Consider the following 11,656-nt stretch of genomic DNA (forward strand, 5'->3'; position numbering starts at 1 on the left):
CCTCCCAAAGTGCTGGGATTAGAGGCTTGAGCCACCGCACCCGGCCTAGGTATTAATCTTATTGGGGTTCTTTGGTAAGTAATCAGTTATTTTTTTCTTGTCACTTTCAAATGGTTCTCTTTATCTTTGGGTCTCAGTATTTGTGGTTTTCTTCAGTAAATACATAAATTAATTATCTTTTATTTTAAATTCTGCTGTGGGGGAAAATAAAGGATTAATTTACTCTTATCTTTTATTTTCACCTCTAGCATAATTGGCAAATAAAAATTATATGTGTTTGAAGTATACAATTTGATGTTTGTACAAATAAAAACATATTGTGAAATGATTACCTCCAGTTTGCATTGAGGATGGATGCCTCCAGTTTTGTTCTTGCTCAAGATTGCTTTGACTGTTCAGGGTGTTTTTTGGTTTCATGTGAATATTAGGATTTTTTTTCTGTTTCTTTAAAAAATGCTGTAAAACTTTGATAGCATTGAATTTGTAGATTGTTGTAGATAGTATAGACATTTTAACATTATTATTTCTTCCAATTCATGAATATCTTTTCATTTACTTGTGTCTCTACAAATTGCTTTCATCAATGTTTTACTCAGTGGTTTACATCAATGCTTATAGTGTTTAATGTACCTATCTTTCATATCCTTGGTTAAATTCATTCCTAAGTATTTTATTTTGATCTATTGTAAATGGGAATTGTTTTCTGAATTTCTTTTTTGGATAGTTTGTTTCTCTGCAGAAATGATACTTATTTTTGTATATTTAATTTGTATTCTACAACTTTGCTAAATTCGTTTATTAATTCTGTTTTTTGGTGGAGTTTTTAGGGTTTTCTACATATAACATCATGTCGTCTGCAAAGAGACAATTTTAATTCTTCCTTTTCAATTTGGATGCCTTTTCTTTTTCTTGCCTGATTGCTCTGGCTAGGACTGCCAGTACTGTGTTAAATAGAAGTGGCAAGAATGAGCATCCTTGTCTTATTTTTTATTTTAGAGGAGAAGTTTTCACCAGTGAATATGATATTAACAATGGGCTTGTCTTATGTGGCCTTTATTGTGTTGAGGTATAGTCCTTCTATACCTAATTTGTTGAGAATTTTTATTATTAAAGGGTATTGAATTTTGTCAAAGGCTTTTTTTCTGCATCTATTGAGATGATCATATGATCTTTGCCTTTCATTCTGTTAATGTGTTGTATCACGTTTATTGAGTTGCCTATGTTGAACCATCCTTGCATTCCAGGGATAAAACACACTTGATCATGGTGTATAATCTTTTTAATGTGCTGTTGGATTCAATTCGCTAGCGTTTTGTTGAGGATTTTTGCATTTATGTTCATTAGCGATGTTGGCCTGCAGTTTTCTCTTCTGTTAGTGTCCTTGTATGACTTTGGTATCAGGGTAATACTGGCCTTGTTTCCATTTTTGAGAAGAGTTTTAAAAGGATTGGTTAATTTTTCTTTAAATGTTTGGTAGAATTCAGTCATGAAGCCATCAGGTCCTAGGCTTATTTTTTTTATTTTTTTTGATGTGAGGCATTTCATTAGTTATTCAGTATCTTTATTCATCATTTGTCTTTTCAGATTTTTTCTTCATGATTCATGGTTGATAGGTTATATATTCATAGTAGTTTATTTTTTTCTAGGTTATCTAATTAGTTGACATTTAATTGTTTATAGTCATCTCTGATGATTCTTTGTTTTTCTGTGGTATCAATTGTAATGTCTTCTCTTTTATTTATAACTTTGATTTTTTGTCTTTTTTCTTGGTTAATTTAGCTAAAGTTTATCAATTTTGTATATTGTTTTTTAAAAAACGATTTCTTTGATATTTTTTGTCATTTTCTAGTGTCTATTTCATTTATTTCTCCTTTGAGTTTTATTATTTCTTTCCTTCTGCTAACTGTGGGCTTAGTTTGCTCTTCTTTTTCTAGTTCTTTGCACTGTAAAGTTAGGTTATTTGATGTGTTTTTAATTCATGTAGGTGCTATCACTATAAACTCTCTTCTTAAAACTGCTTTTGATACATCCCCTACATTTTAGTATGTTGTATTTTCATTTTAATTTGTTTCAAGATTTTAAAAATTTCCATTTTGATGTATTATTTGACCCATTGTTCAGGAGTGTGTTATTTAATTTCCACATATTTGTAGAATATCGTTTTTCTTTTATTATTGGTTTCTAGCTTCACATCATTGTGATTGGAAAAGATGCTTGATATGATTTCAGTCTTCCTAAATTTGTGAAGACTTGTTTTGTGGCCTACAATATGATCTATCCTGGAGTATGTTCCTTGTGAGCTTGAAAAGAATATGTATTCTGCTGCCATTGAATAGATATTCTGTATATGTCTGTCATGCCCATTTGGTTTATACTTGTTATTCAAGTATACTGTTTCATTATTGGTTTTTTGTCTGGTCGATCTATCTGTTGTTGAAAGTGGGATATTAAAGTACCCTACTATTATTGTATTGCTATCTATTTCTCCCTGTAATTCTGTTTATATTTGTTTTATATATTAGGTGTTCCAATGTTGGGTGCAAATATATTTATAATTATTATATCCTTTTGATGAATGTTTCTGTTTATCATTATGTAGTGACTTTGTCTCGCATGACAATTTTTGACTTGAAATCTATTTTCTCGGTTAATAGGTATAGCCACCACTGCCGCTCTTATTTGGTTACCACTTTACGTGGAATATGTTTTTCCATTCCTTTACTTTCAATCTGTATGTATCCTTAAAGCTAAAGTGAGTCTCTTGTAGGCAGCATATTGTTGGGTCTCTTTTGCTTTTGTTTTTAAATCCAGGAAGCCATTATATTTTTTATTGGAGTTTATTTATATTTAAAGTAATCATTGATAGATAAGGCCTTACTATTGCTATTTTGTTATTTGCTATTTTGTAGTTCCTTCATTCCTTTATTTCTCTCTTACTATCTTCCTTAATAATTTGATAATTTTTTGTAGTGGCACGGATATCATTTAATTACTTTGTCTTTGTCTTTTGTGTATCTACTGCAGGTATTTTCCCTGTGGTTCCTTTGAGGCTTATATAAGGTATTTTATAGTTGTATCAGTGTATTTTTATCTGATAATGACTTAAGTTCAACCACATTCAAGAACTCCACACTTTAAAATTTCTTTCCCCCTATTTTATGTTACTGATGTCACAATTTACATCTTTTATGTATTGTGTATTCATTAATATTTTATTGAAAGTATAGTTATTTGTAATACTTTTGTTTCTAAATGTATATACTAGAGTTAAAAGTGACTTACATACCACCATTACAGTAGTAGAGTATTCTGAATTTGACTATATTCTTTTACAGTGAGTTTTATACTTTCATATGTTCTCATATTATTATTTTAGCATCCTTTCATCTCAACTTGAAGAGCTACATTTAGTATTTCTTACACTGCAGGTCTAGGTTGATAAACAACCCCAGCTTTTGTTTGTCTGGCAAAGTCTTAATCTCTCCTTCATTTGTAAAGGACAGCTTTGCTGGGTGTAGTCTTTTTGGTTGAAGGGTTTTTTTTTCCCCCGCTTTAGCACTTTGAATGTATTATCCCACTCTTGACCTGCAAGGCTTCTGTTGAGAAGTCTGCTGTTAATCTTATGGTGGCTTCTTTGTATGTTGTTTTTCTCTTGCTTTCCACATTTTCTTTGTTTTTCACTTGGCAATTTTACTATAATTTGTCTTGGTGAAGATCTCTTTATATTTAATCTATTTGAGGTTCTTTGAGCTTCACGGATCTTGATGTTCATATACCTCTCCAGATTTGGAAGTTTTCTGTGATTATTTCTTTAAATTTTTTTTATTTTAAATTATTATGTATACACACTAGTTGTGCATATTTATGGGGTACATGTGATATTTTGATACAAGCATATAATGTAGAATGATTAAGTCAGAATAATTAGGGTATCCATTACCTCAAGCATTTATCATTTCTTTAAGGAACATTCCAATTCTACTCTTTTAGTCATTTTGAAACATACAGTAAATTATTGTTAACTACTGTCACCCTACTGTGCTATCAAACACTAGATCTTATTCCTTCTATTTAACTGTAGTTTTATACCCATAAAATAATTTATAAACCATTCCCTGCTTATCCCCATCTTTCCCACTACCCTTCCCAACCTCCATTGGATACCCTAATTATTCTGATTGTAGAGCTCCATTTCTTTAGGGTCATTACTGATGCTTAATTTTGTCCCTTCAGTGGCGGTGTGTTTCCCTGATTATTTGTGATTCTTGTGGCCTGAGTTAGTGTTTGCACATTTGAAGAAGCAGGCATCTCTTTATCTTTACAGACTGGCTTCAGCAGGTAAAGCACTTTAACATTCAGCCCGCCGAGAGATTCTGGGCAGGTCATATAGTGGGGTCTGTATATGGGCTTGCTGTTGGAGCCCTTAGGAGAGCTTTCATGATGCCTGGGCCAGTGGGTGAGCCTAGTACCTTAGTCCACTGAGGCACACCTAAGTATTAGATCTGCATGGGCAGGCCTGGTGCCTGAGTTTGCAGGAGGAGGTCTGGAGCCAAGATCTATGTGTGCAGGCCTGGATCCTGGGTCTGCAAGGGCAGGCCTGTTGCCTATGTGGAGGCTGGCTTGAGACCTGGTTCCACTGGGGCCCAGCCTGGCATTGAGGTAGGCCTTGAGCCTGAGACTGTGGGTGTCAGCAGGTACAGAGTGGGTCTGAAGCCTGGGTCCAGTGAGGTTGATCTGGAGTGTGGGGTCATGGGGGTTGGTCTGGCACTAGGGAAAGTGTTCACCTGTAGTGCAGGGTCCTGGGCTCCAGCCTAGCAGGAGGGTAGGCCTGGAGCTGGGGCCATAGGGACTGGTCTGCCACCAGGGGTCACTGGGATGGTCCTGGTACTAGGGTCTACAGCAAATATGGGTGCTCATTTCACTCTTTGTCCTCCACATAGAGGGTATCTCTTTCTATACTGCACTGCCTGTGCTTGGGGAAGGGTGTCATGGGTAATGTAAAACTGTCCTGCCCTGTTCAATGTATCTTTTAGATCTGTGCTCCACCCAGGTACTCTAATCCCTCATCTGAATTCCTGACTGTTGTGAAGTTATTTTTATGCATGGATAGTTATTACAAATTGATGTTTCTGTAAGGAAACAAGTGCTGGAACCCCTGTCCCTCCATCTTGTTGCTGTCAATCTAGGTCTCCAACATTTGTGTTTATTTTACTTAAAGTTTACTGAGCTTCTTGGATGTATTCATTAATGTTTTTCACCAAACTTGGGACGTTTTCAGCCATTATTTCTCCTCCTTTCTCTCTCTCCTCTCTTTCTCATTATGCATATGTTGATGTGATTAATGATGTCTCACATTTCTGTGAGGCTCTGTTTATTTTTCTTCATTCTTTTTTCTCTCTGTTCTTCAGTCTACATAATCTCTATAAATGTAACTACAAAATTGTTGACTCTTTCTTTTGCCTGTTGAGAGCTAATGTGTCCTCACACTCCAGAGAGAGAGCAAGCAAGCTCTTTAGTGTCTCTTCTCCTAAGGGCGCTAATTCGATCATGAAAGGTCCACCCTCGTGACCTCATCTAAACCTAAGTACTTCTCAAAGGTTCCATCTGTAAATACCATCACACTGGGGGTTAAGGCTTCAACATATGAATCTTGGGGGGACATAGACATTCAATACATAATAGCAAGTTTCAGTGGATTTCAGAAGCCCCTGAGGCAGAAAAGCAAAAGCACCTGATTATTTGTCCACTTGACCTGTGTCTTATGTTGGACTGAAATTGTAGGTCTCCTAATTTTAGTGTAGTTTTGTATATTTCTCCCTGTATATCCTTCACTTTCTAATAAAAGTATTTACAGTGTTATTTGTGTCATATATATTCATAACTGATATGTGATCTTTATGAATTATGGCTCTTTGCATTATCAGATACTTTGTTGTCTCACTTTTTGTTCAAATTCAATATTTTCTGGTATCGTTAGCACAATCTCTGTTTTCTTACTATTTTGTTTGTCTGCCCTATACTTTTACACCTCTTGACTTTTACTGGCCATTCTGAATCACTTTGATTTAGGTATGTATCCTAACTGCAGCATAGAGTTGGGTTTTGCTTTGTGGGTCAACCTGCAGGTCTTTTCCTTTTAATACATGAGTTTCTATTTACACATATTGAAATGAGTGACATGTTTGGTTCAATAGCTATTTTAATGTTGTATTTACTGTGTTTTGTTTTACTTAATATGTCTCTTTCTCTATGTAGTCTGTTTTCATTGCTCTTTAAACATTTTGTTTTGATGTTTAGAAACATTTGAACATGTGTTCTTGCAGTTACCTTCCAGTCCTCATATGTCATTCTCCCTGTGTGCATGTCTGTGTCCAAGTTTCCCCAAAGGACATTAGTTGTTTTGGATTAGGGACCACTCTAGCCCAGTATGGTCTCATGTTAACTAACTATATCTGCATGACCTTATTTCCAAGTAAGGTCACATCCTGAGATGCTGGGGGTTGGGACTTCAGCATATGAATGTTGGGGGAACACCATTCAACACATAACTACCTCCATGTTTGTATCCATTGTGGTTGCCTCAAACCCTGTCTTTTGATTCTTTAAGCTTCTAAGTCTGTGGGTCTCTACCCAAGATTTAGTAAACTCTTCAAGGAGAACTGGGCTGCCTGTCCTCAGGCTAAAAACCATTAACATGGAAAGTTTACACAGTGCTATTCTTATCTTCTGCCAAGTGCCAATCCTCTCTCCCTTTCTGCTTCCTTTTGGTTGTTCTCCAGGGCTGTCAAGTAGTTCCTTTTTATATTTGGAGTGGAATTATGGTCGTTATTTGCAAGAGAATTGGCCCAAAGCAGTTCTTCCACTACTACTGCAAGACTCTTATTTCTTGCTGGGGTTTTGTTTGTTTGCTGTTTTTTTTCTCTTTTGTCTGTTCCTGTTCTGAGTTTTTGAATGTATGATTCTAGGTGTTTCTTTCAGATCTGCAAATGGTAAAAAATGTTATATTCAGGTTGGTAATGTAATGTGCATCAGTTTCTTTCTGCTTCATTTTGTGAAAGGGAATTTTTGTCATTTGAAGTGTTTGATTTTTATTTTACATTCCCTTTGTACAGAGACTTCATTTGGATGTTCTCTGCCCTTTGCCATTCGTCTGGAAATGTCCCATCTTTTTCTGGCACCAGCAATATCAGGCAAGGGTAAAGATTTTAGTTGGCTGACTGTATTTCACAGTTCAAGGGTACCCTCTGCTGTTGACTGAAGAGAACTGCAGTTTCATTAATGTTACAGTTTTGGTGGGGTAGTTTTGCTTTTTAATTTTGTTCTAGTGGCACTTTTAATTTTCCAAAATATATTTATCCTTCTCAGATGTGAATCATGTTTTTTGTTTCTTGATCTCTGCGGTTTTTTCAAGTGCATGTATTCATTTTGTGAAAATTCAGTAAGCTGTACACTTTATATGTACACATGATATTTCAATAAAAAGCTACAAATAAACTTAAGTTAATAATTATCTAACACCTAATGAATGAAACACAGAATTATATTTGACAAAATAGAATTCCGCTCTCCAACTTTGTTATGCCCTGCCTGTTATTTTTGTCCATTTGTTACTCTAAAAGTTATATTTTGTACACATGCCTAACAGGTATGTTTTATAGGTACACTTAAAGGTATCTTAAAATTACTTGTTTTTGAATCATTTGATACTTACCACCAGTCTTTTCAAAGTGTTTTTATCATTCATGAATTCTTTATGTTGATGCTTCTTACAGGTAGCTGAAGTACAACATCATAATTTTTACTGGAAAATAGCCACAGTGAAGGAACACCATAATTTCACCATGAAAACCAGCACAACCTTACACAGATGACAAACATTTCCCCTCCAAACTTGTTAGAACTATATTTGGGCTGACCAAATTAACCAGAATTAATTCTGTTCATGAGGGAGCAGGAAGTAACTTGATAAAATGCTCTGAGTTTATATATCATTATCAAATAAATAGTATAATTTTAAAGGAAGAAAACTTGTTAGGCAATGTTCTGTTATTTTCCGACATCACATATTGGGACAGAGTGTAAGGCCAACCGGGTTTTTACAAATTCCATGGTCTAATTTTGTTATTGTTGTTGTTAGTGTATAAAAATAGCATTGACCTAAAATTTTTAAAATTTATTTAATTAATTAATTTATTTATTTTGAGACAGAGTCTCACTCTGTCGCCCGGGCTGGAGTACAGTGGCGCAATCTCGGCTGACTGCAATCTCTGCTTCCTGGATTCAAGTGATTATCCTGCCTCAGTCCCCCAAGTAGCTGGGCCACAACGCCTGGCTAAAGTGCTGGGATTACGGGCGTGAGCCACCGCACTCAGCTGAGTTTTTTTTTTTTTTTTTTTTAAATGAATGTATTCTGATTTTTTTTTTTTCTTTTTTCTTTTTTTTTTTTTTGAGACAGAGTCTGCACTCACTCAGCCTGGGGTGCAGTGACGCCATCTCGGCTCACTGCAAGTTCCGCCTCCCGGGTTCACATCATTCTCCTGCCTCAGCCTCCTGAGTAGCTGGGACTACAGGTGCCTGCCACCATGCCCGGCTAAATTTTTGTATTTTTAGTAGAGATGGGGTTTCACCTTGTTAACCAGGATGGTCTCAATCTCCTGACCTTGTGATCTGCCTGCCTCGGCCTCCCAAAGTGCTGGGATTACAGGCGTGAGACACCGTGCCCGGCTCCTGGTTTTTTTTTTTTACTCTTCTCTTGACATACTTCTCACACACTGCATTCTGTTGCATAAGAATTACATGGTTTTGAATTACAGATAAAGATGGACATTGTCTGTGTGGTAAATACGTGGTAGTTTCTGGGTGACTTTTTATATGCTTCGTATGAATAATGATCATACGTAAAACTATCTCTTTTGGAAGGAACATAATCTGGACCATTCAGATACACTGAAATTCAGCTGTTTTCTACACCATCTGTGTGGGTGTAACTAAAATATGAGATTTTAAGCTTAAAGACAACTTCTGCATGTTATTTGGAAATATTTTTTACTTCATAATCTTGATATAAACTATTCCATTATGGCTGGACCAAAATGCAGCCTGACTTTTTCCTTTGTTTGTTAACTTTATTTTCTGTTTACATGCTGATAGAATTTATTCTTTGCTCTTAACATTTAATATTCACCAAGAAATATATAGGACCTTCCATTATTTTCTTCATGGGAATCCTTTCAATATGCAGTTTCAGGTCTTTATTCAGTTTTTATTTAATATTCATCAAATATTATTCCATTTAGGTTGTTCATAACTCAGTAAAAATAGCCACAATTAAAGAGCAATTCTTTGTAGTTTCATCAGTAAGACCAACATCTGCCTGCATTTACCCTCCTTGGTTGAAGGATCTCTCCTCTGGATCCGACCCATTTCTTCCCTTGTGAATTAACCTATTAATCTCCTTTGTCTTCAGTTCACTCCTCCTACTCAACAGCATCCGCAAATAAACGCACGCCAGTACCTCCCATCTTAGGAGAAGAGAAATCCGCCCTTCCCACAGGACTCCGCCCAGGCTCTGTCTCACTCTTGGTTCCCTATCAGAGTGAAACTTACGGAAATTCTCTTTCTTTCTTTCTTTCTTCATTCTCTTCCATTCTCTCTTCAACTTCCTTAATCTGGCTTTCCCCTCCCTAACTCCATTAAAACTTTTCTTGTCAAAGCTACCGATAGCCTCCATGTTAAAATACTGTCAATGCTCATATCTCACTTGACCTCTCAAAAGCACTCAAAATACGTTTTTCCTTTGGCTCTGGTGACCACGGGTTTGTCAGTATTTTTCACCTATTTCCACATCTTTTTTTTTTTTTTTTTTTCTCTATTTAAATTCCCTCTCTAGACCTGGAGTGGTGGTTCATGCCTGTAGTCCCAACACTTTGGGAGGCCGAGGTAGGCGGATTGCCTGAGGTCAGGATTTCAAGACCAGCCTGGGCAACATGGCGAAACCCCGTCTCTACTAAAAATACAAAAATTAGCCAGGCATGGTGGCAGGTGCCTGTAATCACAGCTACTTGGGAGGCTGAGGCAGGAGAATCGTTTGAACCTGGGAGCCAGCAGTTGCAGTGAGCCAAGATCGCGCCATTGCACTCCAGCCTGGGTGACAGAGCGAAACTCCATCTCAAGATAGATAGATAGATAGATAGACAGACAGATAGATAGATTGATTCCCTCTCTAGATTATCTAATCTAGTCCCTTGACTTAAATATCACTTACATGCTAGTGACTCCCAAATGTAGACATTTTCAGTTCTGGACATTCCCTTGAGAAATGGGGTTATCTGTCTAGTAGTTCATTTAACATACGCACATGGATGTCTAATGGATATGAAAGCTAAGACAGTAAAAATTAACTTCATTCCCTCTCTTCAAGCCTGTTCTCATTTGCCCCCATTTCAGTAAACAACCCCATCAAATAACTGCTCAACTGAAAAACGTAAGGGTTGGCCGGGTGCGGTGGCTCATGCCTATAATCTCAGCAGTTTGGGCAGATCATGAGGTCAGGAGATCAAGACCGTCCTGGCTAACACGGTGAAACCCCGTGTCTACTAAAAATACAAAAAATTAGCCGGGTGGGTGTCAGGCGCCTATAGTCCCAGCTACTCGGGAAGCTGAGGCAGGAGAATCGCTTGAACCCAGGAGGCGGATGTTGCAGTGAGCTGAGATCATGCCACTGCACTCCAGCCTGGGCGACAGAGCGAGACTTTGTCTAAAAAAAAAAAAGAAAAAAGAAAAACATAAGAGTCATCTGTGATCCCTCAATTCCCTTCTGCCAGATGCACGTGCAAAACACATTCCCCAAATTTTACTACTTTTTTGCCTGCTACCACTGAAGTTCAAGGCACCATCATTTCTCACCAGTACCTGCTTTCTAAGTGGGCTCCATGGTTCCATGCTTGGCCTCCCCAACACATCCTCCACATGGCACAAGAATTACCCCCCTTTAAAACGTGATCTGTATCACATCATCCTCCGAACTGAACCCACCAGTGGCTGCCTGGGAGTAAACACCAAATTCTTGATCACAGTCTACAGTGTGTACATGCTGTGGTCCCTGCCAACCTTTCTGATCGCATTTTTTATTGTTCTCTTGGCTTTTCTTACCACTTTTCTCACTGGCACTCTTTTTGTTCCTCAAAATTCATTCCCACTGCAAGGGCTTAGTATTCAGCAGTTTCTTCTGTTGGAAATGCCCTTTCTTCACCTCTTTCCAGGATTAACTCTTTTTTTCCAGTAACCAGGTCTCATCTTAAATGTTGCCTACCTTCCCTGAACCCACTTCTTCCTGATGTTCTTTTTATCATCAGGAAAGGCAGGATAACGCTGTGGTAACAGATTGCAGTGGCTTAAAACAACAAAGATTTCCTTCTTGCTCACTGTGCGTTGCAGGTTGCAGGTTGGCTGAGGACCCCAATCCATGCTGTCCTCACTATGGGCTGAGGGAGCCATAGTGCCAGTCACCATGTCAGGGGAAAAGAAGGCTCTGGAGGCACTGCAAAGGCAACCAAATGTTTGGTCTGGAAATGACCCTCCCCCTCCACCTTCCCTGCCTGCCTCCCTCCCTCCCTCCCTCCCTCCCTTCCTTCCTCCCTCCCTCCCTTCCTTCCTT

This window comes from Colobus angolensis, unplaced genomic scaffold (assembly GCF_000951035.1).
Source record: "Colobus angolensis palliatus isolate OR3802 unplaced genomic scaffold, Cang.pa_1.0 Scaffold182, whole genome shotgun sequence".
Taxonomy (NCBI): domain Eukaryota; kingdom Metazoa; phylum Chordata; class Mammalia; order Primates; family Cercopithecidae; genus Colobus; species Colobus angolensis.